Below are 24,481 nucleotides of genomic sequence, written 5' to 3'. Positions count from 1 at the left end.
ATCTAGATATCTTCCTCTTTTTTTCATGTTTGTAGCATACCCAGGATGGATGATACTGCAAACACAGATTAGGACAAATAACTCTTCCAGTCCATTCTTCCACAGCTTTGTGTATTTCTGCAGGAGCTACTCCTGCTCTCTTTTGCTATGAAAATGCTGTTGCTCAAGGACATCATCCCACATTTAGCCCTGAAGAGACTGAGACTCAGTTTCCACCTCCTCTGTCTTTGCAGATCAACAGGATATGGTCTCCTTAGATGGTTTTCAGATCATCAGATATAGGACTTGGCAGAACCTCTTTGGTCACTGAGTTCAGTTTGTTCTGTCAAGAGCCATCAGGCCCTTAGTTCCCTCTTCAGTTTTGACTTTTCTCTATTTTGGGCGGCTATTATTCCTGCTGTCAGAAGGCTTTTCCAAAACTTTATTCCTTTACAGTTTAGAATCTTCTTCGTAATTTCTATTCTCTGTTTATTCAGACCCAGATTATACTCACACATACTTGTACCAGAAATGTCTTTAAAGTCTGTTCTCCCTCCTGAGTACTCAGCCCCCTGAGGTGTAGAGAGAGCTATCAAAAACTTCAGCTTTTCTTTTACTCATCTAAATAAGTGAAGCCACATTACTCTCCTCCCCTAAACCAGGTTCACCAGTCTTCTGATTATTATTCTTGTCTTTTTCTGCACCTATTCCTATGAGATTTTTTTTTCCATATTTATACACAGATTATGCACAAGCTTAAAATGATATATTGTGCAATGGCACCAGCATCCCTTTGCATCTACAGAAAATACCCTCTCTGTCTATACCCAAGAGTTTGCATTCATTGATTTCATTGCTTCAAGCATCCAGTCTCCTCTGTTGTTTTCAGCTAAGAAGCTTTTGGCTTGTGGAAAGCATGAAGAATTTTTTGCTAGCACCTGGAAGATTAACACTGAAAACCTCTTAGGAAGAGATTCATGGCAGTGTTTTCATCCAGGAGAGGATGCCCAAGAACAATCTTGATGCAGCTATCAGCAAAGCAAATTCAGTACTAGGATACATCAGGCAAGATTTCTCCAGCAGAGGACTGTCTTTGTGTGTTACTAATAATCTAAACAGTGCCAGTGAAAAAACCTAGATGATATAAGCTGCCCATACAAAAAAATTGGAATGGTCCGTGACATGGTTCTGATAACAGTCACTGAGTTCTCTTGGGATATGCACTGTCCTAAATAATTCCTAGACTTGGGTTGGGACTTGGCAAATGGTGGAGACCATTCACCACAAGTATTTTTCAATGCGGGCACCCTGTTTTAGTGGCTGAGAGAGGCTAGCTGTGTGCGGATGCACTATTGTAAGCCTACTGATCTCATTGCCTCAGAATATCCCCAGATAAATTTAATTTATGGGACTAGACATGGTTATTGATGCTAGCACACAGCTCCTCATCTGAAGGACCGACAGCACACAGTTCTGATCATCTGTATTCATGTCAGAGGAGCTCTAAGGTTGCAACTATAGCTCTTAAGCAAAGAGTGACACAGCATCCACCTGAATGTGATCATCCATATCACTTAATTGCTGCCAGAGTCCCTGGCCCTTGAGTTTTTTGCCAAGAAAACTTTCCCAAGACAACTCCTGGAAAGGGGCTAGAGACTGGCTCAGCCCCAGCAGAGTTCACAACAGGCTGCTGGGATGTGACCATCCAGTTCTGGAGATTTTGGCTTTAAGGGCAGAGCACAGCTGTGCCAGGTGGCATCCTGGCCAGAAAGTGGTCCCTGACCCATCCTATTTGCTAATATATTTGCAGCCAAACTAGATAAGATGCAGAAAAGGTCTATTTGGTTGTTCAAGGGAATGCAGAATTAATTCCATAAAAGAAGGTAAAAGAGATTTTGAATGCTTTTGAAAATTCCCCTTTATACTCAAAGACAGTTTTATGTACAGAAACTGCACATAGCCCCTGGGAATTTGGTCCCGGATTCCTTTAACTGGAACATCCCAAATGACTTCAGCTGTCATAGGCCATGTTGTCTGAGAGACAGTGAGCATAGACACAATATTCACCTTCAAACAGATGCATTGCTTCTCTGGGAGGCAATGACAATTGTTGAGCATTATTTCCTTCCCAATAAATATGAAAACTCCACAGGCAGCAGTCAAAAGAAATTTACTCTCCTTCAAGACATTTCATATGAATGCCATTCTTTCCTCTATCCCTCTGCTGTCTCGTGTCTCAAGGAGAGTGCCAACATGGATAAATTCAGGGCTTATCCCTCTGAAATATAAAGTGGCCTAGAGTAATGAAAGACCAAACCCACAAACATCTGTATATAACCAGGGTCATATCAGGTTTGCAGATATCCAGTCCCTGTTGCTACTGTGTCACCAAGTGTTTGTCGCCAGCTATTGACTCTTATCCAAAACAGATGATGAGGGAAGGATTTGTTCTCTGGATGTTTGTATAAAGCCTAGTGCAGTGAGTGTTTTGCCAGGTTAGGACTCCAACTTAAACATCAACGTCATGCTTAAACCACAGTATTTCTCTTAGATTCAGGTATTTTATCTGTGGAATCAGGGAATGGCTGAGGAGCCTTTTCTTTAAGTGTGAAAGAAAGACAAAATTGGTCTCTGGTTTGGGACATATTCAGCTGCAGGCATGTACAGAGTGTGCCTGTACCTGTACAGAGAGAGTCTGGTCTCTTTTCTGAGGGTCATGATTTTTGCTGTGTGTATGTGCAGTGACATGTTGAGCGCTGTGAACCAGGAGCTAGTGACCTAGGATTGTTATTACAGGTATTTCTCAAATGTGTTTATCCACTTTCATACTCAGAATTCTCAAACCAGAGCAGAACAAGCTATCAGAAAGTGTTAATCAACACATCAAAATGCAAAAGGGTCTTCTCTTCCCAAACCACTAGCCACTGTTAGCAGCTAGCATCTCACACGAGCATACAAATCCCAGGTGCCAAATGTTTCTAATTTTTACAGTTTTGAGATATCTGTATACTCCTCAATTCATTCATTTTGTGGTTATGTTCAATCAATGTATGTTCTAAGACCTCTTGAATAATAAATCACAAAAGCAATCTAATAAAACAGGTGATCATAAATATATATATATGCTTGAAAGCAAGATAGAAATTTAACAAGAAATACAAGGTAGATATGAATAGAACAACATCTTGAGTTTATGGGCTTTTCTTTGCCTTTATAAATATAGCTCAGCTTAGTCTCACAGCCCATCACTGGGATGAAAGCATTCCAACTAGTCTCACATCACCAGTGGGGAATATGGGACTTAGAGGGATGAAGAAATGTCCCTACAGTCACACTTGGTACAGAACCATGAATTCAGCTGAGATTTCCTGATCATCAGCTCATAAGTTAACAATGATGAGAGAAGAGAGTGAATTAGGACTGCTCTAGGAGCATGAAATAGCTCTAAATTTCCCTTGGCAGCCATCAGACTATCCATGTTCCTTCAGTACTGCACAGCAAGATGACCAAGGAAATATAAATACAATCAAGATCATTTTCACCCATCTACCCTCTGTCAGCTGTAACCATACAGGTGTTCACCCACAGCAATGGCCATCTCAGAAATAGGAAACTCCTCATTCAAGAAGTAAAGGAAAAAAAAATAAAGTTTTAAACCTACCTGCAAAATGACCTGACCTTACACTTGTGTGTAAGGGGGGCTCGGTATTATAAAAATAAAGTGTTGTTAAAGCAGAGATTATTAGCTTGTTTACCAGCATGTCCACATGAAACTATGGGAATAATAAGGAAGTATTTAAAACAGATTGGCTGCCTCATTCAGATGTCTCAAGGAGCTGATCCAAAGTGTTTTAATGACACCCAGGAACTCTAAAAGGCACTGGAGCAGGCCCATCAATTTATAGAGCTAGTAGGAGCCGAGCTGTTAGTGCCTTTGCATGACATCCTGTAAGAGAAAACGCTGGCATTTGGCTTACTCAGGAGAGATTTCACCATCTGTTATTTTAGAGAACCAATAATGAGAGAAAAAACAAATAAGCAAAAACCCCTAATGCTCTGTCACCATTACAAATTTAGTGAGGTCTTAAAATATTCCTGCACAGGTAGAGGATTTTGCTGGAGGAGAATCAGCACAGCAACGGGCACAATTACATCCAAGTTTCCTGCGTAAGATCTGTCAAGCAACTCCTATCATCCCATCTGTAAGTGAGTGTGAGTAATGGGTTTTATTTAAATTCATGTGGCATTTACTACCTACACCCAGACAGATAATGGACAGACAGCAGAACAATGATCAGCAAGTGGCTATCACTTAATTCATGTTTTATTCTGCAGTTTGCCTGCCTTCATCTGTCTTCCCTTCTGAACAAGTAAGCACATTCCTATGAATTCACTGCAAGTTTTATATTTTCCAAGCAAAATCATGGCAGTGATAAAAAAAATAATAATAATAATAGTAAAAAAATCCCACTGTATTTGTTTCCAAAAGTGTTTTGTTCCATACATACATGTTTATCTTTCTGCAGTTGGATTTCTTATCCCCACAGACACAGCCATCATCTGAACTTCCTAGGCAGCAAACACAACATTTAAGGACTCTATTTTCCTTATCAAAAACAATAGGTACTAAGCATGTTGATAAGGGCAGAACATCCTAAGAAATATTGAAATAATCTGTTGACTTGCTGCAGTTCTATTGATTTCAGAAACACAAAGAGAATATGCTGAACAGGAGGGAAAAAAAAAATTAAATAGCATCACGTGAATGCGGTAGTAAATCATCCTACATACTCTCATCACTGTCAGCTTCCTGCAGGAAGAAAATATGTGTTCAGCCCTAAAACTACCTCCTTTCAATATGAGTATCGCTACGCATTCATTTGCTCCAGCTATCTGAATTCCTTTGGGTTTAGTGAAGCTGTCAAAACCTTACAAGTGTGAATGCTGTTGTGTAAGTAAAATTAATGACTCTTTTTCTGCTTCCCATATTTTAAAGCTTTAAATGAATCCTATTGCTGGGGGAAAAGTCATGAAGAGCAGAGGGGGCTGTCAAAATGGAACTGTAAATCTTTCAGCTTTTAAATTCTTAGACCTGATTGACCTCACAACGGTGCTTCAGACCAGCATTTGTCTTGGTGTTGTAAAGCAAGCAAACTGTCTTTACCCAGGCTTGAATCCCACTTCACAATCTGTTGGAACTAGCTAGGGTATGAGGCTCAAGTGGAACACTCCAGTCAAGCAAGTGAACATCAAAAAACAAACAAAAACATTTACATTTGCAGAAGTATTATCCATATTTATAGTCTGCCCTTTGAGTGCGTGTAAGTGCTGGAGCAAAGGAAGGTAATGTGAACATAGTTGTAAGGCAATTATTACATAAAAGTGAAATATGTGAACAGTGAATAGCAATAATAACTGGTGCTTGCCAGAATGGTGTGTGCTGAGGCTTTAGTTGATGCTTATCATGATTTGGGGTCACAGATAGAGTAGTTTGGAGAGAGGGTTTCCTCTGTGCCCTGATAGCCCCTGCATATTGGGAACTGCACCTTGAGCTCTAGTTTGGCTTTTTTCAGGGCTCTGGGGAGGACTTTCCAGCAACCCTCTTCTTGCAGCTGCAAGATGAAGGCTGTTTATAGAAAGCAGTGTCAGCCTGCCAAGCACCACTGAATACATGCTGTCTGTCTATGCCAGTGGCTCTATCCCAGGGTAATTTAAACTCAACTCAACAGAGGTTATTGACACCCTCATATTTCAGCTTAGCCACCCTAAGCTCCCCCACAGCCATTAGAAAGGCTGTCCAGAAAGCACTTTGGAACAGAAGCCAAATCCAGGAGCTCTGAAAATCCTGTGAAAGAACCTGCTTGTGCCCAGAAAGGAGAGGGAGCCCTGGGAAGATGGCTAGGTTGTATACTCATTGCCTAGACTACCATTCACTGGTATATACATGTAATATAATATTATAATATCCTATATACTGTATATAGCATATAGCACATTACAAGCATTAACTCTTAGGACACACCCACATAGTCAAAAAGTAATATTATCCCTGTTTTATATAGGCACAGAGAGGTGAGCCAAAGACAGAGTTGAGCCTGGAACCAAGTTTCTGAGCACTGTTTTACTTACTAGACTGGACCTCTTCCAGAGAAAGGAGGAGGAATGTTTATGTCACATTGTGAGCCAAAGCCCAAAGCCTATAGGAAGATTCTCATGGATTTTAATGAGTAGACTGCAGAAAATATGGGGTGAACATGAGCTTTCCTAAGAGATTTGTGGAAGTCAGTCTTTAAAGTAGAGATTGCCTTAAAGTCAGAAAATACTGAAGAGTACCTTCAAAGAAAATGCCAGGATGTTCTCTTTCTTACAAAAGGAAAATGGATATTCTGGGCACTTTTGTTCTGATCTAACATTGTAGAGCTCTCTCCTCTTGGTTCTGCTATGGGCACTACCCCAGTGGAATTCAGCATCTTTCTGGAAATAACAGCTTTATGTAGCATTGGTGAAGTGGCCAAGGTGATGTGATTAAGTGAAACAACATTTGTAAAGTGCGATGGGAGATAAATCACTGTTTCTGGGGAGAAAATGAAACATGAGATAATGAAGACCTCAAAAAGAATCTTGGTACCCAAAATAGTGTCTACTTTCCCCAACCATATTGGCAGAAACCACTTCTTCCTACCCTCCTGCATTGCAGATGGACGTGGCTGTACTGAAGGTAACAACACCTTTCTGTCCCTAGCTCCTTGGTCTCTTCATTGTTCTTTAATGCCAGTGCTCCCTGAGTATTAGATCCTGGCACTGGGAAAGAAGTGCCTTTTTCTTTGCTTCCTCTGCCATTGATTCACAGCCATGCTTTTTCTCCTCAGCTTCTCATTGTTAAAACATAAGGGACGGTACTTATCCTCAGCTATAAGGTGGTTTTTAAGTAGTAAAGAAATAAAAAATATTATTGTTTATTAGTTCAGGTAGTGGAGCGAGGTAGTGGAGCGGAGAGAACTGTCTAAAGCTCGTTAAAACAATATTTCTGAATGGAAATGTTAGGTGTTTAAAACAGAAGTAATGAAAAGAAAATGAGGTGTGTGGCAGGTTTCCTTCCATGTTGTCTTGCTGAGCCACCTGGGAAACTAGCAGTTCCTGAGTGAAAAACATGCCATTGCTTTAAACTCACAACATGCACTGAAGCACAGCTAATGCTCTACTGTAATTGTTTCCTGAATGTTGAAAACAGCCAGAAAGCCCACATGCATACATACTTATATATGCTGCTCTTAGCCTGATGGAAATTTTATAAATTGCTTACCCTGTCTGAAACAGTGTTGCTTGCAACCAAACATCAACACATTGATTTGAGCAACAGATCTAGGAGTTGAAAATGGGTTATGTGAAACAGCAGGCTTAACAGCTGAAAGCATCAAAGCTCCCAGCCTCCATGCTGACCAGCTGATGAGTTTTTAATTCCTTCTCTGTGGCTCCTGAGATGCAACAGACAAGCAGGGATGAATTTGGAAACTACTCCTGTTGACCTTTATGTATTAATGAAGAAAATTTGCACCTTCTGCCAGAAATGGAAATAATCAGTTGGTGTACTTATATGGAGCTCTAACAGTCATTTAAACATGGTACATGTACTCATTTTGCAGATCTATTTTTCTCCTTATTGACGATGTTTACAATGAGGACCCACCCACTCTTGCTGCCGGGGGCATCAACATGCATTTGTCAAAAATTATTTTTTCACTTGTATGCATGTCAGGTAAACTGTTGTCCCAGACAGTAAAAGCAGTTGTGTCCATATTCCTGAAGACAAGATCTAGTTCTACAACACCTACACATACATTTTCAAAATCTCTGCCATACTCTTCAGAGAAAGGCTTTCTTACTATACCTATTCTAATTCAATAGACTTTGCACTAGATCCATCAAATAAGATAGGGAAGGAGGAAAGAATTTAATTTTTCCACTTGAAAAATTATGGATCTGTATTTCATTCCTACGTCTTCCCACATTACACTCATGTTTAATTTAAGATATTAACTGGTTTTAAATAAGATTCTAAGATTCAGTTAAAGTACAAAATTTTGTTATTCATTCAGAATGAATGAATTATGCTGAATATCTGGAACAAGAGAACAAAATGATTTTAATGCTAACAATGGGCCAGATCCATAAAAAAATAACTACAATAACATAATTGGAATGTTTCGCCAGATTCCAGTGAGCATGATGATTATGTTCCTAGCTTAAAACAGGATGTGTGTACAAGAGAATGCATATTTCAAGCCCATAATGCTCCTGACTCAGTGAACCAGAGTCAGTCTAAGATCTCATATTGACTCTAATGAATGCTGAATGAGCAACAGATACAAATTCTTAAATTCAGCTTGAAAAAATTATGAGTTTTATCCCAACCTAAGAGACCCTTTCAGTGGTGCCTGTTCCTAAATTTGTCAAACATTTCCATCACATGATTCTCTGAAGAGCATGAGTTGAATGGAAATGTTGGATGTGGTCTATGTGAGGTTCAGTTTAAGGTGAGATGAGAGTGGGCTGAGGGTGAGGTTTACAGGGTGAGGGTGAGGTTTTCAGACAGAGGTTTTACGTAAGAGCACTGTTTTGTCATATTATAAGTGTGTAGCAAGCTTTTATTCCAAAAGCAAATGCTGTTGCTTATGCTTTAAAACAGGGCACCGAAAGTGAGGACAAGAGGCATTTTGTCAAGACTTTTACTAAACCTCTGAGAATATCCCAAAGCTGGTCTGTTACCAGCCCTTCAAAATAATCACTGCTTACACGTGCTCAGGAAAACCCTCTTAAGAGCCCAATAGCTAAAGACTTTAAAGAATCTGTCCTCATTCAATGTATTTGAGCCTCTCAGCTCTTCTAGTGCCATCTAGAATAATCTCACACAACAGAGAAGGAGCTTGCATTGCTTCACAGTGTCTGCTTGGGTCCCCTTTATCCATTCAGAGAATGACAAGAGGACAGAGGCAAAGCCAGGATTTTGGTACAATTGGTGTTCTCAGCTACAGGCCATGATGGGGGTGACAACCAGAAGGGTGTTGTCTCTGTTGTCAATGCAATCAGGTAGAATAAAAGAAAAGGAAAAAAGAAAAAAAAAAAAAAAAAAAAGGAAAGAAAGAAAAGAAAAGAAACACCAAAAAAAAAAAATGCCACTGAAATGATAAGGGCACCCAAAGTGTCTTAGAGTGGATGAATAGATTGAGAGAAAAAGGCTGCAGACATGAGGAGCAGAAAGACTTGAAAGAGAAGCCTGAGAGGATTATGACTGGGAACAAGGAGTGGGAAAAAGCTGAGAGCTCATGAAGGATGGAGCTGAGCAGTGATCAATGCAGGGAGCAGTTGACAGATTGACGAAATGAAACTGTTAGCATCTGCAAATCTATTGTAAAAAGTAAACATCGTACATACAAGAATCCTAGCTACAGGGTACCAAGTTAACTACCAAGTTCGTGCTGGACAAACTTGGGCATGCTGTAAAGATAATAAGAGCATTTATCTGTCATGAATGTAAGCTTATAGATTGATAGATCATTTGATCTCTGTGACTGTATTATGGATTTGCCATTAGCTTTCATCTTTAGCCATGCTGACAGAATCAAAAAACATATTTATTACACTTGGTTGGTTTTAATTGACTCTGCATTTTCCCGTGAGTAGAGTTGGAATACAGATAAGCTGCAAAAGATACTGACAATCTTCCCCTTTTTTCTGGTTTATTCATATTTTTCAAAAAACAACCTGAAAAGCGTATCACAGATGTATTCTTCTGTAAAAGCATTATGTAAGTTTTGAAGGAGAATAAACTAGCATTAGCCATATAAGAGAGAAATGTGCTGTGGAAAAAAAAAAAAAAAAAAAAAAAAAAAAAAAAAAGCTTATCCTCTGGGCTCAACGAACAAAACAGCTCAAAGCCAGCAAATCAATGATTTTGGAGTGCAGCTAAGACACTACCCATAGAGAGAATGGATTTGAAAAATGTGAATTCTTCCTATTTCATATGGTTCTTATCACAGTGGGGGTGCTTTTCAGTATCAAGGCACACAGGAGTCTGATAGTATACAAATAATGTGACAGAGGGGCTGGTCTTTTGCTATATCAAAAAGGTAAATTTGCTGAAGGGGGAATCCATCTTATCTGAACATCTTTGTTGTAGATGTCTGCATGTGAACTAGCTGTCTTGACTTAATGTGGATTAAATCAATATAGTCAACAGAGCGGAGGGTGTGATTCAGCCTAAAATGGATGCCAATATTTGATTAAACAAATTGCACGCCCAACTCTTTTGGCTACACTGACCTCACTGAATAAATGGGAATCTAATGAGTTCACTTGATGTAGAAAACTCCGTTGGCTGAATCCACAGGCCCTCTTCACTGTCAGTGGCACCCAGGTGCCATCCAGGTTCCTAAGGAAGATACATCTAAGAATATCTAAGGAAATACAGCTTATGCATTTACATTAATGGTCGGTTCTGATAAAGTTTGAATGCTAGCCATTTTCAACAAAATTGGTCAAAATGTGGACCTCAAAGATATTCATTTTTTACAGGTTTCCTTTTGAGGGAGGGAAGGTGGGTGAGTAAATGAATCGGAACAAGATTAAAATCCCACTGAAAAAGAAAGGCTAGAGAGTGAGCTCAGCCACAATATCAGACACCTGAGAATCCTCCATGGAGAGAGCTACAGGAAAATAGACTTTCCACAAACCTCCTTTGGGGTATGTCACTGTTGTAACTTGTCTTACATCAGCTGGAAACTGCCAGACAATGTATCAGTCCTGGAAATAAAATAAAATGCCCTGGCCTTATAGCACATCAGAAAGAAAATACACAAGCTGAGACTCAGCGTAGCCTGAGTTTGAGTGAAATTCATGGAACTTTGGCTCTGATTTCAGTAAGCCTTGGTTTCATACCTTGTAGCTTTGTTTCAGAAAGGAAAGCCTAACAGGAGAGGCACACATAACAGTTTGGTAGGGTTTTCAGACCAGTGAGAAATCTTTAAATCAGGCCAACTGACCGTTCCTGACACTTGTTACCTCTGCATGAGATAGCTTTGTATGGAAGATGAAGGTGTCTGTTCCGCAACCCACTTGCATGGATTGAAAACTGCAGCCTGTGAGGAGAATAAAAAAAAAAAAAAAAAAAAAAAAAAAAAAAAAAAAAAGTGGACTGTTCCTTACATATTTCCTTACATATTTTTTTTGTTTTGTATTGGAGAGAGGTCATAGGATTAACCATTTGAGTACTGTCACCTGCTTTGACAGAGTTCATTCATCCTGGACGTAGGTTTTCCATTCCTGTGTGTAGCAGGAAAAGGCTGAGGATTTTGGCCACGCTGATTCTGCTTTCCTAAGAAAACTATGCCAGTACCTTTCACGGCAGCTGGGTCGGAGACCTGAAGGGAGGGTTTGGTCTGTTGCCAAACTGATCCTGGTGGTCTTAGATGCACATGGCATCGCCTGATTTAAAACTCTGTAACCTACATTACTTCTCACCTGCAAACCACCACATAGCTTAAAGGTATAGGGTTTTGCCAAAGCCCTAGAAAGCAAACAAATTTCAGTTTCCCCTTCAAATTGTTTCATTTTTCCAAGCTTGCTCTCCTTCCACAATTCTCCTCTGCCCAGGCACCATTAATAAGACCTCCAACATTTGTCCCAAGGCTCAGCAATGGCTTGGCTACGAACCTTTTGCTGCACTAGTGCTGGAGCTGAGCAACATCCAGGGCTCTCTTTTGCTTCCTGATTTCTCTCCTTGCTCCACCAAAGAGACCTCTGCAGTTCATCACCTCTGATGTAGGATCCTTCTCCTCTTACAGCTGTGGGGCTGGTGTAGGAGCCCTCTTTCCCTCCCTCCATTTTCTCCCCACACACCTGTACAAGGGGAAGAAGAAGGTCATCTGCTCTCCTCTGCCATGTTCCTGCCCTGTGAAGGAAGCTGTGGATTTAGAAAGATATGCCCTTGAGGGGAATGCAGTCTGGATCACAATCTGGCATGTATGATTCCTAACCTACTTTTTTTTTTTCACCTGGCCTTTTGGTTTTCCAGCTCACATTTTTCAATCTGTGTTCGACACAAGAATCTGGGGCAACTATCAGAGAACAGCATTCTTTGTGCTCCTGCTGCAGCATGGACAGTGCTGCTGATGTTCCTGAGGTCAGGAGAAATCTTGGCAGATGTGGAACTTCTCCCTGATCAAAGCAAGGAAATGCAAGGAAAGAAAAGAAATCCTCACCTCTTTTTCAGTTTTGTTAACAAACACATGCAGTGACTCTTGGCCAGTTCCTGAATTCTTTAATGGGTTTATTATTCATTCATGCTGGCTTCAGTGAAATTTAGGATAAAAGTATTAATCTTAAATTGTGATAAGAAGTGTAATAACAGGAAAGCTTATTATTACAAGGCACACAGGCCACACAGAAAGTAGGATATTCAGCACTGGCTCTCCCAAAATAAATCAGATCTAACTCCTCCTGGAGTGAGAGAGGAGTACATCCCTGATGTGGACTGTATCTTTCAAGAAATAATAAACCTCTATACAAAAAGAAATGCAAAACAGTTTTAACTCTTCCTTGACCAAAATCCACCATGGCATTTTCTGTAGTGGTGGCAGCACCTGCAGAGTGCATTTCAACCCACCCAGGACATGAACTGCCATTTGGAAATCCTGTCTTCCTCCACTGACAGTAAAGGAAAACAAACTGAGGAACCTCACTTTAGCTGCCTAAAATTAGCTTTTTTTTTTCTTCAGTGGAAAAATTTGGAAATTACCTTATCTTTTATGTTGTTCACCCAGACACATCACCTTTTCGGTATAAAAATGAGAGGCATAACATCTGAGAGGTGACTCTATCAATCAGGGAGGTGGTTCTCCCCAGGAAAAAAATAGAGGTGTTTTTCCTTGGTGACCTCCAGAACCTCACTTCAAAATTCTGAAGACAATTTGGTGGATGCTAACAGTTTCATGGGTTCAAAGGGCAAATGTACTTGTTCACAGAAGACAAACCTATTCACAGCTACCAAATCCAAAGACATTACCCCCAGTGAAGAAAGCCTCTGAGCTGTAAATTGTTGGAGGTTGCAAGCATGTTCCTGGGAAGCAGCAATATGCACTTGTTCAATTTTTGCTGTCTTTCTTAGGCACCAGCTTCAACCACCGCCAGAGAAGCCTACAGGGAAGGTTCACTGTTCACAGTCCACTTACAAATTAAGATCCAGATTTGCTCTGCCAGGGCACTCATGTCTTCCCACAGAAAACAAGCAGAAGACACTGATTTGTGCAAACCATGTCAATGCAGTAAAAGCTCATTGTCCTGTAAACAGTGACTACAAGGTACAGAGAACCTCAGTAGCTGGCCCACATCATGCAGCAGTCTGTATGGTGCCAGCAAACCTGTTTCAGATCCTGGTCGGTTTGGCATTCTTGTGCACTAGTTCTCTGACTGGAGTTCAGAAAAGATTTCCCAAGGACTTTTTATGTAGAAGGACATCAGTGGCCAAAATGTCTCCCTCTAAATGATTTTAAACAATTAACGTGATTCTTTGAAAGAGTAAAGAATGAGTAGAGATATTTTCATCTGGCCTTTTGTAAGATGTGGCTGTATGTAAGAACAGAGGCCAGTTTTAATCAGGTTTAGAAAGAAGCAAGTAAAGGACTGAATTAATAGCTCTCTCCTAAATTCACCAGGAATTCTTAAAATTATTCATGTTGGCTCCTCCTCTGTTCTATCAACCATATAATTCTCATGTTTGGGATTTGGCACCACGGAGAGGCTCCTTACAAGGAGAAGTGTCACATACACAAGGTGTGCTTTGTCCTGCAGCACAGCTGGTCCCTTCACCAGCCACCAGGCATGCTGGTGGAGAACACTAATAACATTTGAGAAACACTATATAGGGCCTGTGTCTTTCCCTGACTTCATTACCAAGGATTTTCCCCCTCACACTTTCATTCCATGAAGTATTTTGGCAAAGGTATTGACGACCTGCCTGATATGCCAACAAACTCAATTCTGTAGCTGATCAGATGGCTGAAATGCCATTTACTGTCCGTGCACAGAAGAATAAAGACAAAGCCAGGGCTAGAGAGAGCTGTTTCTTGTGCCTCACTGAGCTGAAGATGCCAGACCACAGGAAAGGTCCTCAGGCTGTCCTGGAGCAAATGGTGGTTAGATCCATGGTGCGCCATAAATCTGTAGTTCCACGTAGCACACTGTTGTATCTCACCATTTATAATTTGTGCTAAGTGCCCCTATACATTTTGAATTAAACAGCTGTTGCCATAGCAATAGCCATTTACAGTGAGAGAAGGCAGCAAGTGTGTTGGGGACATGAGTATCTGATCTGGCTCTTCACATAAAAATACATATGTATGTATATCTTTTCCTGTGGAGCCACATGAAAGGACCAAGCAAATGGCTTACATGAGGTCTGAGGGATGGACAGAGGAGATGGAAAGAGGAGCAACTCAGTGCAGTCAGGAGGTGTTTGGTCCAGGGTGCACTTTTACCTAAGAGCTGGGTTAGAAAAGGAAACAAGCCTGCATAGTATTGGCATTATGTTTGGTCTCGTGCCAGTAGAAGTCACTCCCTTAGTCAGCATGAGGCATGTTTGTTGCCACCTTTGTGGGATATAACTTTCCAGAAACAGGAAAAATTGGCTTTCATGGGTTTATTTTTATTTTTATAAAAATAAGAATAAAAAAAAATGTACTGATAGCTCTGCTAGTAGGAAATGCTTTTCAGCAATCTACTCCTTGTTTATATCAGATTATTTGCCAAGACACAGGCTGCCAAAAAGTCAATCAATAATGCAGGTATCGTATTACTGCATTTCAGGTCATCTTCTAAGATTTTTCTTCACTGCTAACACTAGCATTTCTGGTGGCTATGATAAAAACTCCTGTCTTTTTATTTTTGCTTTAAGACACCTCTTTGTAAAGTGAGAAAACTTTATGAAAATTCATAGAGCTTAAATACCCATAGCAAAACGGTTAGGACAAAGTGCAGCCCACATACCTCAGTATGTTTCTTTGGGGACTTTGGCACAGTTCAGTCTCCCTCTGACTAAATCTGGCTAATAAGTGGAGCTAAGTGTCACTCTCTCTTGACCAGCAAGTGCAGGCAGTGCTTGAAGTTAAATACTTTGGGGATTCTCAGCCTAAGAGTGAGCAGCATTAAGTGGTGCAGAAGAGCAGGCAGTTTGCATCACTGGCTGGGACCCAAATTCTGTCAAAGTCCCAGATTAATCTGCTTGTGGATGGTCTTTTTAAAAATCCATATATTCATACCAGAGCATCCAACTTTGAAAAATATAGCCATAAGCCTACTGTGGCATAACTTGTCTGCTCATGAGAAGAGACAGGGTCATGGATCAGAATTAAATGCTATTGGGTTCCCGTAAGTGTACACAATTTAAGATTTGAAAATAATTTGAGCTCAAAAGAGAGAAATAAAAGTGAATTTCTAAGTACAGTTCTGTATTGTTGCTTGTTTCTCAGTAAAAATAAACCACCAGACCCTGTTTCCTCTTGGTGACATTACCTGCTTCTAAGGGCAAGTCAAGTGAATGGCAGCTCTGAGAGATTGAGGATATTTTTTCCATCAAGCTCCCAGTGGTACTTTCTGGCAGAGACAAGGCAATCTCACACCTTTCTTTGTTGACTGGGGAACAAAAACAGAAAACAGAACTCTTAAGTCAGCAGAACCCATAGGTTTCTGTAGTTTACTGATCTACAACAGCTGTGAATCAAGTTCACTAAATTTTTTAGAACAATCCAGTTCCTCACAATAGCTGAATGCAGCTTTTGTTTCCAGTAAACTTCTGTGACATTTGTGATTAAAATTATAAAGCAAGTAAGCACAATTCACAATCAATTATGTTTTATTAATGTTTTTTTAATACACGCCACAGCCCAGTAATCATGAAGCTGCTCAACAGTGTTGTTCTGAAATCAGCTAATAGCAGGATGTAATTTGCAGCAGTCTCTGCTCACTTACAAAACACTTGCTCCGTTAATTGTGATTTCACACTCCACTGAATGCTGTAGCCTGGAGGTAACATTCATGTGATGGACGAGTTACCAGTCTGGGCTCTGGTGCCTTCATATGAGGGGGAAGGAATGAGGGGGAAGGGATCATTTAGAGAGAGGCTACTGTTGTTAAATTTTTAATCCTTTCATTCTGAATAAATACATAAATAAATAACTAAAAATAAACAACACACCCCACACACAACACACACATCAGCAGAAAAAAAAAAAGAAAAAAGCTACAATCCACTGCTAAACTCTTAAATTCTTTCCTTTCCTCATAAACCTGAATAGAGTCTTTCACCCTTTTGATCCTTTTCTATAGTTCTTTGATTTTATGAAGAACATAACAAAACATACAACCAGCAGGTGAGACGCCATTCATGTAACTGAGGATTTACCTTGATCTCATTTTGTAGATGCCAGGTGAGCAAGTCCTCCTAAAGCAACTGTCTGAGTTTTCATTAAAAATATTTCTGTGGCCTTTGAAGGTCTCCAGAGATATCCCATGTATTTCTTACAGGGTCCTGAAGTCAGAGTAATCAGGAGATTCTCCTGAGGGAGGTCAAAGGTGCCTAAAACATTGCCCTATGCTAAGTATGCAAGTTAGGCAGATTGATTCTCATCACTAAATGGTTGGTGGTAGTGAGACAGAGCGCAGCACCGAACAGCCACAGGCAAGGCAACAGCTCCTGCTCTGAAGAACTCCCAGTGCGTGTGTCAGAGGGAGAAATATTGCCTGACATGACAAAGGAGAGAAACCCTCTTGGAAAATTCACAGCTGAGTGTTTTGTACTGCTGTGGCAATCAGGTCAGACAGTGAAGGGATCACCAACCTTGGAAGGCTTTTCTTTGACTTTTGACCAAGTTATGGATGGGTGAGGAGGAGCCATGGATGTAGCTTGGCCTACTTGCGGCCTACGTCTTTGCTATTTCAGAAAAGTTTCTCCTGACCTGATGGTGAGGTGGAGTGTACCGGACCATATCTGAATGCAGCTACCTCGGGCTCCAGGCCAGGATTAGGTCCCACCATCACCTTAGGTGACAGCAAAAATCATCCCTCATGCGGGTAAAGAGAAAGGGTACAGACAACTTTACCAGGCGTGCATGACTAACCCTGGCAGTGCTTGCAGCCAAACTGAATCCGAACAGCAGCACTAGTGAGAAAGGACTCTGCCCTCCACATATGCATTGGTTCATCTGTATTTTGGCCCCACTGCCACAGAGTGATGGAAATGTCTTGGCAGAGGAGCGATGAGAGTGAAATCTGGCAGCTCGCACCGATGCCATTCGGAGAAAGCCAAGAACGCGCAGGCAGAGCACATCAGCTGGAGATGCTCACCGAGAGATCTGGGCCCTGGAAAAACTCTGCAGATGTTCCAGAGTGATGACAGGTGGTTAGGAGCACAAGACAGAAATAAGCTCTGTGAGGGCAGGAAAGAAGGAAAAAAAAAATAAAAAAAAATGTCGTGCTTAAGAATCAAGTGAGAGAGAAAGGCTACACACTTGTCCAGAGATTAAATGCACAGGTACCCCTTAAGCAGACATTAACTTCACCAGCTAAGCTTCGCTTTCATCTAGCACAGGTATTTAAGCTCCTCTTAGCTAAAAGCTGCATCGAAGGACATGCTGCTGAATGGTTCACAACAACTCTACATTTGTGCCATACATTTATTAACTCTCTCACCCAGCCTTTGTCATTGCTGACCTTAGCATGGTGACGGCATCCCCACAGCACCCAGCAGGAATAATTGCTGTGACATCCACAGGTCACAGAAGCCAGCTGCTCCTTTGTCCCCAAAGTCTCTGTGTTCCCACTTTTCTTATTCCACGTGTTTCTGGGACCACACAGGAAGACTGAATCTAAAGTCGAATAACACACAATCAATAAGCAGACAGCACTTGTCTGTTCATTGCTGTCTCTGCTGATGTGCTTTCAGCTGTCGCCAATGCCTGGAAGAAATAAGCAGATGGATAAAAAGCAGTAGGATTCAGCTCAATCCAAAAAAGACAGACGGGAAGATGGTGGGACTTGCAAAGGTCTAACCCTGCATTACATCAAGATCATTACACCACAAATTGTCCAGATGGTGCAAAGCCTCAGGCTCATGGCTGGGCTTCCCAATACACTTGAATATACTTATTGTCAAAGTACTGAAGAAACTCAGACGAGTTAGGAGACTGCATGGCCTGACCCAGATCTCTAGCTGTGGGGGTCTGCTTGCTGCGGCTCTGTCTTCTGAGACCAAATTCACTGTGAAGGGCTCAGCCAGTGCCAAACACATTCATTTGATTTAATAAGAAGCAAAGACCCATATTTCCACATCACATTAATGTCCTGTAATCTCCACTGGCTCCTTGTTCCTTGCTAGGCTAAATTAATAGGTCCTGTTGTAATCTACAGAGTCCTCTAATATCTGGAAACTTCAAGAATATCACATCGGAGACATTTGTTTTCCTGTGAACTGAATATTTTAAATTCTATTTTTGAAATGGGATGAATATGCCATAGATTTCTGAGGCAAGGTCTGGGCATCTGTTGTATGTTGACACTGTAGAAACCATAAAGCATCTCTTGTTGATGCTAACACAGTACAAACAGTAATGCGGTGTTCTGATTTCTTTTTCACTTTTCCTCTAACATAACAGAATATAAATTTGTATTTTAAGAGGAATAATCTCCTTCTACACGGACATTTTAAGTCCTGCTTTGGATGTCATTCTTTATATCGAAATCACGCCCCCAAATTTTAAGGTTTTTCAAACAGATCAGCAACACTTCTACAATATCCCATGCATGGAATAAACTTGTATTGCTTGTGTATTCACAATACTGTCAGTGGTAATTGTATTAATTAATGTTTTTCAAGCACAGATATCCAAGCTGAAATGCAAGGAACAAAATCACCTAGATATAAAGCCATTTTTATCTTTTTTTTTTTTTTTTCTCAAGGAAATAAAATGAAATAAATAAATAACTATAGATATAACAGCCAGAAAGTGAAAATCACTTTGATTTATTTTCAGCAAATTTATGCGTCAGCACCTGATTAACATTTCATGAAGGAAATATTTTCATTTTCATGGAAGAAATTTACTTGTTTTCTCTACCTCACCATCCTTTCTGCAACTTTTTTTCTTCTTCTTTTTACTTCCTGATTCAAGCTATCAAATTTCAGCCAGCCAGAATCAGGATGTGAGCAATTTGTGTACCTGGCACATATCTGCCACTGGAAGGCTTGGGTTCCTTCAAAAATATTCTTTTTTCCAGAGGTGATGACACCCCTAATTATAATTGGTAAGGAGACTCAAGCTTTTCTATCACCCTTTTCCGATGAAATGAGACATCTTATCTTTCAGAGCAGTTCTCATCAGGCGTTAAGGTCAAGTTCTGGCAGAGCACATATAAATGTGCCAAGTGTGTTGGATGAGCAATGCTGCTGTGCAAGTTATCCATGATCTCTGGGAGAAAGACATCGTGGCGTTTAACTTGTTGTGTCAGTCCTTAAAGACACATCAGAATTTTGAGGCAGAATTGGAATTGTTTTAGAAATGTGCTTCCCTAGGCTGAGATTTGTAGGGCACAGCAAGGACTGAGGGAAAGATATATCTCCTTTGGGGTGCCCTTGGAGACAGATATATTGGTGGAACTACTAGCTTCAATGTTATAATGTGCAACAGGAGCACAGGCATGGGGAGCCTCCCCTGTGACCTTCCACCTGGCATAGCCCTCCTCTAAAGAAAGTTTATTAAGTGTGGTAGGTGATACCAAGTTGACATATGGCTCCAGCACCACAATATCACATTATAGTCCTGAATAATGCAGTAAAAATCCACGACTGCCAAGAGGGAGCCACCCACTATTAATCTAAACATAATCTTCTCCAGCACCCACGTCAGCTCTTGTTGCATCCTTTCTCAGGAAGACGGGTAAACAGATAAGCCTTGCAAAACACTGCAAGGGGGAAAAATGTGGGGGAATTTTGATAGCACAGTGAAGGGAGGGAGAAAAAAAATCCAGAATTTTAGCCCATTCATGGAGACTGACACATTTGCTAGTTAGTTAATGTCATTAAAAACCAGGTAGGAGATCTGAGGTGCAATCAGTAAAGTTTCTCATCCTGTCTTTAGCCTTATGAGTGGAGAACTGGAAAGTCTACAGCTGTTGGATAGCCTGCTGCTGCCAGGCTTTGGTACTGATATTGTGGAACGTTTCAGAAAATTTGTCACCGCACTATGAACAATCATACTCCTCTTAAAAGTCATCAGGCTAAGTGAAAGATGGAATTGCACTTCTTTTCAGAGTTTGACACTTAGAAAAATAGACTGCAGTGCCCAAGGCACTAAGCCTAACAAGGATTCACTCCTGAACTGATAGCACAGGTGGATCTGCTCTCTGAGCTGAAAGTAAAAAGCCTGCAGAAGACCAGAGCTGTCATTTGGATATAGCCCTGGAAGAAAGCCACGAAAGAGATTTTGTTTTGTAGATGATATCACTGGGATACTGAACGTGGAAAACCCAGACATCCTTTTTCTCATTCTTGTTGCTTTCATGGAAAGAAGTATGTGCACATCTATAGTAAATAAGCAAACTGGCACCCAGCGCTGAATTTGTGCAATCATCTTTTTACAAGCACAGAAATAGCTGGGGGGGGGGGGGGGGGGAGGGCGGGGAGAAGGACAGGGGAAGAAAAAAGAAAAAAAAAGAAAAAAAAAAGAGAGAGAGAGAGAGAGAGAATATTTCAGACTAAGAGACAAGGTTATTTTCAACAAAAGCCACACAGCTGCTGTCTTAACACAAGTGAGTCTTTTTTTTTCTGAGGGAAGTGCTGACAATGTCCCCCACGAGCAGATGTCACTCTCCCCTGGGGACCTTTGTGGTGGAAAGAGAAGGGGCTCCAAAGGCAGGGTGCCCAGTGAAGGTGTCTCACAAGCCATGTGCTGCTGGCTGAAATTCATGTGGGGAAGTGCTGGCAGAAGCTTTCTGATCCAGGCATAGAAACCTTTCTCTTCCTGCCTGTTTCTGTTTATTTTTCATTTTGATATTTGGATTGATTCTACTCCTAGGCTTTACATCTATTTCCACCAGGGATCCACAGTCTATTGGGCTGTACATATTCTTAATATTTTTGATATTAAGGGAACACCTAGAACAACATAACCCTGCCCATAGTTGGAGTTAAAACATTAAACACAAATGAAAAATGAGAGAATTGCAGTATGATCAGCAGGCACTCCTTTTTGAAATGTTAACTTGCCATCCCCAAAACATTCTTTTAGGGGATGATTATTGCAAAGCCCAGCTGGTATTGTCAGTGTGGTGAAATGGCAAGGGTCAGCTCAGGGTGGTAACTGAGTAGCATAGTTCAGGGCAGGAATATGACCTGTATTAGCCTGGAATAGGTACAAAATGTCCGTATATACATTTGTGAATTATACAAGCTGCAGAGAAGGTATGTGGGAGGTGCATACCAGAGAGAAAAGGAGAGAAACTGCAATGCTAGCCCATCTTTGTGAGCAGCTTTAAAATAACATCTCTCCTTCACATCAAGCTGCCTGTTCAGTGTCACCATAGTGACTCCAGTCACCGGCCACCCAAATCTCGCATCTTCCTTCAGGTGTCACCCCAACAAGAAACCATTGCCCCTGGAAGCGCCACTCCTTGAGAGCCCCGAGGGGAAGCCCCCCGGACCAAGCAGCCTTTGCACTAACACTTCCACTCCCTGACCCACATACAACACCTTTGCTCTTCTACGGGATGCTGCAATGCCTCTACACAGGCAGCAGAACGCAGGCTACCAAGCTTATAGAAAGAGAGAAACATATCTGGTGCCCAGCACAGCATTCCTGGTACCTGCCTCCTGTTTATAAATGAAGAATTTGAACACATAAAACAGGATGATCATGTTTTCCTGGAAAGCAGGATGTTGCCTGTGTGGTGTCTCCCTACAGCATCAAGACAGAGTAGATTGTTTTGATTGTAGATATTCTTTCAGATTAAAGAAACAAAGATGAAAGTCCTTGGCTTATGTGTCTGGTGTCGATCTTTATAGGCATTGCCAAGCAGAAGGCTAAGGGGGCAGCCCCCCACCCATGGGCACCAAGCGGCGTGTCCCCAGCTAGAGCAGGATCTTAGCCATCCCTGTTCTCCAGCCCCCGTGGGCTTCCCACCACCTCCTCCCTTCCCATCCTTGGACATCTTCAGCATTCCTCAACGCACAGTGTCAAGGAAACAGAGAAATGGTCATGCCTATTCCCAGCTCTCAGCTACTCCAGTTTCTCCTTGACATCTGCTGGGAATGATCCTCTGCTCTGCCATAATTTATGCAATTCGCTCAGCAGGGCAAGCTTCACTGGTAAAATATAGAAAATATAGAAATCTTTTTTATTATCTGTAGGGAAAACCATTTCTCCAAACTATAGCAACATTCATTTCATATACACCCTTTTTATGTGCAATGTACAAACATTTTGAGGTCCTTTTCTAATATTTACTACTGACTCACCAGAAACACAGATCCCTCAGACACAGATGTGATGCAAGGTGAATGGTGACACCATTTGAAGCAACTAGCACCTATGAAGGAAGCAGAGGGATGAAAACAGCCTCCTTGTCATTCATGGTAAATCCACGCTCTAGGCATGTCTTTGAGAGGTTTTAGAATACCTTATAGGTCTTCCGGGAACGATGGGGTGCAGAGCAGTCAAAATCATGTTTTTCAATGCCTAAAGGGAAGCAGAGCCCTTTTCAAAGTTTGATAGTGATTGTGAGTGCCAATAAAATGGAAATCTGGACTTAGACTCTACTGAGAATCTCATTTCATCTTTCTGTGCCTCTTTTTCCCCAAGTGTAAAACAAGGGAAAATATTTTATGAGTGTTGCAAGGATAAATATATGAATATTTGCTGAGATGCAGTGATGATAGAAGCTACAGATATAAATAGGATGAATATTACATGGGGAAAAAAAAAAAAAAAAAAAAAAAAAAGGTCTTTTTTTATCCATATAGTGTATTAATGACTAAGAACAGTGGAAGTTGGTCCAACTGAATTATTAAGCACACAAAAAAGCATATGACAAATGTTACCCTTTTGTCTGTAAATTATTTGCAATTGGATATTGTCATCATGTTTATATGTCCTGTATATGCTTGAATATTATTTGACAAATTATAGTACTAAGTCTGAAACAGAAATGACTGCTGAACACAGTTACTTCATTACTCTTCCTAACATTAGAGAGAAAAGATATTTTCTTAAACTGGTTAATAAGCCACAAGTGATCAGCAGTCTGGCTTGCTTATAGATCACTGGGAGATGGTGAAGCTTGTTTTCCATTGATATATCACATATTTCTGAATGGAAAAAGCTGCTGAGACAGCCTTCAGCTCAGACTATACATATATTTCTAGGATTGGAGAGAAAGACCTTTAACTGTGCATATGACACCTTTAGGAGAGAACTTTTTTGGAGTAAATATGAATAAAACACTATCTTTCACGCAACCTGGTAAAGCAATATTGAAATTTTACCTGGATAAACAAATGTCTTGAAATAAGCTTGCTCATCATTCACTGTTAAATCTTAATTGTTGCTTATTTCAATTCCTTTGTGTTAAATATTTCTAAATTATAAATAGCCATGCAAGGGTCATAGTAATATGTATTCTGCTAATAAAAGGTAAGTACAGAAATAAATTATTAAAGTGATCTATTTAAATATTACCATACCTGATGTATCTGAAGAGTTGGAGATCAAGGCAGCCACATAGACAAATTTGAAGAGATATTGACAGGGAGTCCAGAGATAAATCATGAAGCTATATTGCATAAATAGATTTTGTGTATGAGTTACAGAATTGTCGCAAAATGATCTTCACTCTAAAGCTTGATTTTTCTCCTTTTAAGGTCATTGGCAAAATGTCTCGACCTTAGTGAGAGTAAAATTATATCCTAAGTACATACATCACTGCTCTGTTCTCCCTGTGATCCAAGCACTGATCTGTGATTAACATTAAAGAGAGCAAGTCCAGCTGTAGGCATTTTCATGCCCTAAGCAAGCATCAAGTACAAGATTCCTCCTTGTCATGTCTCCTCTTTTTCTCTTTCATCTCTTTTTTTTTTTTTTCTTTTTTGACTTAATTTGCTTGCAAGAAATTCTTTTGTGCCTTAAGGAGGGATGATTTTGTGATTAAGGCATTTGATGAAGATTCAGGTTCAATTTCCAGGCCTTCCATATAATAATTACCCTTGGTAGGTCACTTAGTACAGTGTCTTGCAGAACTGCAATGCCAATAAAAAAAATGGACCACAAACCATTCTCTGTTGCTGAGACCAAGCAGCATTAAAGGGACAAAACTTTATGGACACATCCAAACTGTTCATTGGGAATGATGTCTGGTCTCTGCTTGCCTGTGTAGCTTGTTCAGGCAGCATTTAGAGAAGTGTTTG

At 40.6% G+C, this 24,481-nt stretch overlaps 1 protein-coding gene across 6 annotated transcripts in view; it reads left to right on the top strand.

Annotated features, from left to right (window-relative positions):
* Positions 1–24,481, top strand: part of GRM3 (glutamate metabotropic receptor 3) — a 106,324-nt gene that overhangs the window by 36,004 nt on the left and 45,839 nt on the right. For 2 of the 6 annotated variants that reach the window (XM_072025975.1, XM_072026042.1), the window contains one exon: positions 4,083–4,181. The exons of 2 other annotated variants lie outside the window; for them this stretch is intronic. The gene's annotated coding sequence lies outside the window, so the exon portion shown is untranslated. Of the gene's footprint in view, positions 1–4,082; positions 4,192–24,481 lie in introns of all 6 variants that reach the window. 2 more of the 6 variants (XM_072025916.1, XM_072026003.1) reach the window with 1 other exon arrangement.

The sequence above is a fragment of the Anas platyrhynchos genome, chromosome 1, assembly GCF_047663525.1.
Source record: "Anas platyrhynchos isolate ZD024472 breed Pekin duck chromosome 1, IASCAAS_PekinDuck_T2T, whole genome shotgun sequence".
Taxonomy (NCBI): Eukaryota; Metazoa; Chordata; class Aves; order Anseriformes; family Anatidae; genus Anas; species Anas platyrhynchos.
Note: the sequence above shows the minus strand (reverse complement) of the source record. Positions and strands in the feature narration are given on the sequence as shown.